This window comes from Microtus pennsylvanicus, chromosome 12 (genome assembly GCF_037038515.1).
Source record: "Microtus pennsylvanicus isolate mMicPen1 chromosome 12, mMicPen1.hap1, whole genome shotgun sequence".
In the NCBI taxonomy this organism is placed as follows: Eukaryota; Metazoa; Chordata; class Mammalia; order Rodentia; family Cricetidae; genus Microtus; species Microtus pennsylvanicus.
Window position 1 is genome coordinate 66,806,506 of NC_134590.1, and position 6,320 is coordinate 66,812,825.

Genomic DNA, 6,320 nt, shown 5'->3' on the forward strand with positions numbered 1-6,320 from the left:
TAAAATAAATAAATATGAATTTAACAGTGTTTGTGTGTGTGAGTGAGTGTGTGTATGAATGTGAGTGTGGGTGCCTGCCAAATCAGAAGAGAATATTGGATCCCCTAGAGCTGGAGCTATAGACAGCTGTGTGGGTCCTGGGAATGGAACTCTGGTCCTTCAGAAGAGTGGGGATTTCTCTTAACTGAGCCATTGCCAGTACCACAGTTGTTTTGAGAGATGTCTATTTAGATTGTTGTCAAGTTTAAGTGGGCTATGCATAGCACTGACTTTGTAAAGTGGTATATGGTTTAAATGTATACACCTCTGTCCAACTCCTCTCTATATAGCCCTGACTGTACCAGAACCCACTCTGTAGACCACGATGGCCTTGAACTCACAGAGATCCACTTGGCTCTGCTTCCTGAGTGCCGGGATTAAAGATGTGCACCACCACACCTCGGTGTTCTTGTTTTATTTGCTGGTACTTTTTTTTTTGTCTCTAAAAATCTATTATTTGCTCAATTTCTGCTACCACGATTCTTTTTTTTTTTTTGAAGGTTGGAATTCAGTTCCTTATAAAGTCCCTTGTAAAAACAAAACAGAATAAAAACAAACCTTAAAGGGCAGGGAAGTTTTTTTAAAAGAAAAAGGAAGGAAAAGGACAGATTCATTGCTTCTCCTTAGATTTCTCTTCAGCCTCATCTCTGGCCTCCTTCACAGAAAGGGCTTCCAGCCCTTTTTCAGCATTATCATTTTTGCCTGGTCCTTTCTTTTCTCTTTCTTCAATCTCTTTCCTGCATTCTTCAAACTTGTCTTGAACTTTTGTGCATTCTCAGCATTTAGGAAGCGGATGGCAAGCAGTTCAGGCTTGGGGCACTCATCTGCAAAGTCGGCGTGAGTATTCCAGACCCAGGCACGGTCGCTGCCAGCATTGGGCTTCAGCTCCATCATTGGTGTGATACAGTGGTTGGCGCATATCTTCAGAGTCTTGTCCCTCCTCATGAGAAGGCGGATGGTCCCTTTCTCCTTATGCTTCAGGAGTTTGACATCACCAGTGCCTTGCTCCTTCCATTTTGGGAGGTCATTCTCTGAAGCAAACCGGAATAGCTTTTCCCGCATCTTGAAAAGTTCCTCTTCATCTTCCTCCAGTGTTTTAATTTCTTTGCTCAGGAAGAGAAACTATTGGCTCGAACTGAGGGTCATGGTTGGATTCATCTGCATTCTCTGTGGAGGTATCATGGTCCTCATGACTGTCCTTGGTGGCCGCCATGGGGGCTCCAGGCGGCTGGTCACAGCTTCTTTTTCTTCCGCGTCTGGCAGCTACCATGATTCTTATTATCAAGAATTCTTTTTGGGACCCAGTCCTTTCATAGTATCCTGCTATGTCTCTTGGGGAAACTCCATGTTTTGGAATGTTTGTCATTATTGTTGTGTGGTTTTCTCATGTTTCTGGCTGGCCTGTTTATTTGCTTTTGTCTTGAGTGAGGGTTTCGTGTTCCCCAGGTTACTCTTGAACTGCCATGCAGCCAAGGGTGATCTTTTGTTTTGTTTTTGTTTTTTTTTTGGTTTTTTCGAGACAGGGTTTCTCTATAGCTTTGGTGCCTGTCCTGGAACTAGCTCTTGTCGACCAGGCAGGCCTTGAACTCCCAGAGATCCACCTGCCTCTGCCTCCTGAGTGCTGGGATTAAAGGCGTGTGCCACCACCGCCCAGTCCAAGGGTGATCTTGAACTCCTGATCTTCCTGCCTCCACGTCCTTAGTGCTGGGATTCCAGGCACACATGGTTTATACAGTGCCGAGGACCCATCTAGGGTGAAGGGCTTGCCAGATAAGCACTTGACCAGCTGACCTACAGCCCCAGCTCCATCCATTTGTCCTTAGTTCCAAGTGTTATCTTCATCTTTTTCCATATCTGGGTCCCTGCTATGATTCAGGTCTGGAGTGTCCCCCAAGGAACACATGTTGAAGGTTTGGTCCCCATCTTGGTGCTATTGGGAAGTGGTGTCGCTTTTAGGGGTTGGAGGTCTTTAGGTCCTTGGGGATGTGCTGTAGAAAAGGGCACTGGGACCTGAACCCTTCCTCCTCTTCCGCTTCCCTGCCATGAGATGAACAGTCTGATTCTCATATTCCACAGCGCTACCATAGGCCCTGCAACAGCTGGTGCCGTGGACAAGAACCTTCATACTGTGAACCAAGTAGCTTCTCCTCTTTACAAGCTGATGATGGCTGGTATTTGATATGGTGATGGCAAATGGACTAACACGGGTCCCTATATTGGGAGTCTCTTAGGTTTGATTTTCTAGATGTCCAATTTTTGCTTCATAGGTGACGTTTCTAGGGGTAAGGTGACAGGTTGCCATCTCACTTTTCACCAGATGTGCCATCCCATTGCGTCCCTTGGCGATGACCAGACATCTGTGGTACCTTGAGCCAGGTCTAATGAGCATAGCTCCCCAATTCCCAGCTGAGCTTGAACTTGCATGTACAATGCAATATGTGGAATTTCCTTGGAATTCAAATGTAACTGGATAGCCTGCCTTTTGTTTGACAATCTTCCACAGCCTGCCTGTCTTCTTCCTTCACTCCTCCCGGCCTTCCTGCCTGTGTGTCTTTCTCCCACCCTCCCTCCTTCCTTTCTTCCTTTTACAGGAGCAGGGATGGAACCCAGGGCCTTGTGCATGCTAGACAAATGCTCCACCACCGAGCTATGCCCCCAGCCACAGGTTTTCTTATCACTTTCATCGTCAAAATCCTGGTGCTGGTCCCTAGGCATCAACTCCATTCTCGTCCTGCTAAGGAGGGCTGTGATAGCTTCTTAGTACCAGCAGGAAGTCCTTCTTGGAGGAGTTAACCTTCCCAAAGGTGCCCAAGTAACAAGCAGCTGGGGCAGACAGGTGCATCAAGAATGGAAGAAAGCCCAAGGTAGAATAAAAATGCAGGGCATCACCTGGAAACCACAGCCTGGGACCACTTCATCAAGGCCCCGTCCAGGGTGGGTGACACGCACCAGCAGGCTCTTCTGGTCCCAAATACATGAATTTCTCACAAAGAAATTTGTTGTGGGATGGTCTTTCTGTAGACTGTAAATATGTGTTGGTCTCATTGGTTGATAAATAAAGATGCTTTGACCTATACCAAGAAAGGATATAGCCAGGTAGGAAATTCAAGCACAAATACAGGAGAAGAAGGGTAGAGTTGGGGAGGTGACAGCTGTTGCTGGAGGAGTAAGATACTAGAGCATTATCAGTAAACCACGGGGCATGTGGCGATACACAGATTATTAGAAATGGAATTTTTATGTAAAAGCTAGCCAATAATAAGCCTGAGCCATCAGTCAACCAATTATAATTAGTATTAAGCTTCTGAGTGATTATTTGTAAGTGGCTGCTGGGACCAGATGGGAGAAGGAAAAGTCTCTGACTACAGACATGGATGTAGAAAAGCCTTATGTCATGAGTCATGATACCCCTTCCTCTCCACCTTCATACAAGTGAAGCATCAGAAAACAGTTCACCCGAGGCACACATTTAAATATGGACAGCCTGTATGCATTGAAATGTCACAAGGCAGGGGAAGGGGAAGCCGAAGGCATGCTCCGAGGTTAAGAGTATGTATAGCCCTTCTAAAGGACAATGTTGAGCAGCTCACAACTGCCTGCTAACCCAGCTCCAGAGAACCCAAGACCATCTCTCCTGGCCTCATTGGGCGCCAGCATACATGTGGCACACACACACACACACACACACACGCACGCACGCACACACAATAACTTTTTAAGAATAAATGTGTTGAGTGGTGGCACACGCCTTTAATCCCAGCATTTGGGAGGCAGAGGCAGGTGGATCTATGAGTTCGAGACCAGCCTGGTAGCCCTTATTGGCGTGGAAATCACCATATAGACCAGGCTGGTTTTGAATCGTGACAATCTTCCTACCTCTCAGGCACTGGGATCGCAGGTGTGAGCTACCATGCCTGATTAAAAAAAAGTATTTATTTCATTTATGTATGTGTGTTCATGTGTGTAAATACTGGTGTGTACATGCCACAGCATAGGTAGACAAATTTAAGGGGCTAGAGAGATGGCTCACATGTTATGAGCACTGGCTGCTCTTCTAGAGGACCTGGGTTCAATTCCAGCACTTCCCAGCACCCACATGAGGGCACCTATAACTCCAGTCCCAGAGGATCTGATGCTCTCTCTGGATTCCTTGGGCACAGCACACACACACGGTGCAAAGACACATATTCAGACAAAACACTTACACATACAAAATAAAAATAAATAAAATCTCAAAAAAAGAGACAACCTTAGATGTCAGCCTCACTTTCTGCCTTGTTTGGCACAGGGTCTCCTGTTTGTTCATCATGAGCACTCCAGGCCAGTTGGCCCAAACGCATCTCAGGATTCTTCAGATTAGAGCTAACGCAGCTGGCTTTATGTGGTGGTGTAGGGATGCGAACTCAGAACCTCATGCTTACGGGGCAAGTGCCTTACCATTGGGAATTCTCCTCAGTCCTTAAAAAATGTTTTAAGAGGGGGGAAGAAAATCTAAGGCCCAGCAGGGTAGCATGTCCCTTTAGTCTCAGCACTCAGGAGGCAGCCGCAGGTGGATCTCTTGACTTTGAGGTCAGTCTGGTCTATGTAGTGACTTTCAGTTCAGACAGGGCTGCAGTGAGACCTGTCTTAAAGCAAAACAAAACAAATCCCACCAAACCACATAAACAAATAAAAGAGTCCACAGGCTGACATGTTGACATAGACCTCTAATCCCAGCGCCTGGGAAACAGAAGCAGGGGGATTGCTGCAAGTGTGAGACCAGCCAGGGCTGCACAGCATGATCCTGGCTCAGAAACAAAACAGCAAAATCGGTGAATATCTATAAATGAAATAATGTAATAATTATAAATAGAAACAGGTAACCTGAGTCCAGGATAACTTATCAAACCAAACGTTGCCTTTCCCTAGGATACTTACTTTTTATTTGTTCTGTTTGTTTGTTTATGACATGTTATCTTGGGCTGAGAGAGGGTTCAGCAGTAAGAACACATACCACTCCTGTAGAGGACCTGAGCTCCCAGCACACACATGGGGCAGTTCACAACTGTTCATAGCAACAACTTCAGGGATTGGATGCCTCAGGTCCCTGAGGGCACCCACACTTATGTCCCCATACAGACAGATACATATGCATACACATAACTGAAAAAAAAACAAAAACAAAATATTAAAAAAAAAAGACAGGGCATCCCGAAGCTCAGACTAACCTTGAGTTTGCTATGTTGCTGAGGCTGACTTTGAACTCCTGATCCTCCTGCCTCTACCTCACAGGTACTGGAATTACAGGCATGTGCAACCACACTTGACTCTTCTATTTTTTCCCAACTTAATATTTTTTATTAATTGTCTGGGAATTTCATACAATGCACCCCTATCACATGCTTCCCATTCCTCGCACCATTGCACGCCACTGCCCCGACCCACAGGAGAAAAATCCTGAAAAACGAAACACCAAGTCCAGTTTGTGTTGTGAGTATCCTCATTGGAGCATGGTCAAACTTCCAGTGCCCAGCCCCTTAAAGAAAACCGAATTCCAGGCCATCCCCTTGTCATCCCTTGTGCCCCCTCCCCTACCTACGCACCCTGCTGGAAGCCATCAACCGAGCTACACCTCAGCATCTTTATCATGGGTTTTAAGGACTCTCTTCAATAGCTTCTTGTCTGCTCTCTCTCTCCCTCTCTCTCTCTCTCTCTCTCTCTCTCTCTCTCTCTCTCTCTCTCTCTCTCTCTTTCAGTCTCCCTCCCTCCCTTCCTCCCTCCCTCTCTCTTTCCCCTTTTCCTCTCCCTCTCCTCTCTCTCTCTCTCTCTCTCTCTCTCTCTCTCTCTCTCGGTCTCTCTCTCTCCCTTCCTCCCTCCCTCCCTTTCTCTTTCCCCTTTTCCTCTCCCTCTCCTCCCCCCCTCTCTTCCCCCTCTCTCCTCTCCCCTTCCCCCTTTCCCTCTCTCCTCTCTTTCTCCTCTGTCTCTCTCTTCTCTCTCTCCTCTCCACCTCTCTCTCTCCTCTCCTGCTTCTCTCTCTACCTCTCTCCTCTCTCTCTCTCTCTCTCTCTCTCTCTCTCTCTCTCTCTCTCTCTCCTCTCTCTCTCTTCTCTCTTTCTCCTCTGTCTCTCTCTCTCCTTTCCCCCTCTCTCTCTCCTCTCCCCCTCTCTTCTTTCCCCCTTCTCTCTCTCTCCCCCTCTCTCCCTTCCCTCTCTTTCTTTCTTTCTTTCTTTCTTTCTTTCTTTTTCTTTTCTCTCTCTCCTCTCTCTTTCTCCTCTGTCTCTCTCTCTCCTCTCACCCCTCCT

The 6,320-nt window shown here is 46.8% G+C and overlaps 1 pseudogene; it reads right to left on the reverse strand.

Moving 5' to 3' along the window:
* Positions 1 to 519: 519 nt before the first annotated feature.
* LOC142832657 (ran-specific GTPase-activating protein pseudogene) lies at positions 520 to 1,252 on the reverse strand (annotated as a pseudogene).
* Positions 1,253 to 6,320: the final 5,068 nt, after the last annotated feature.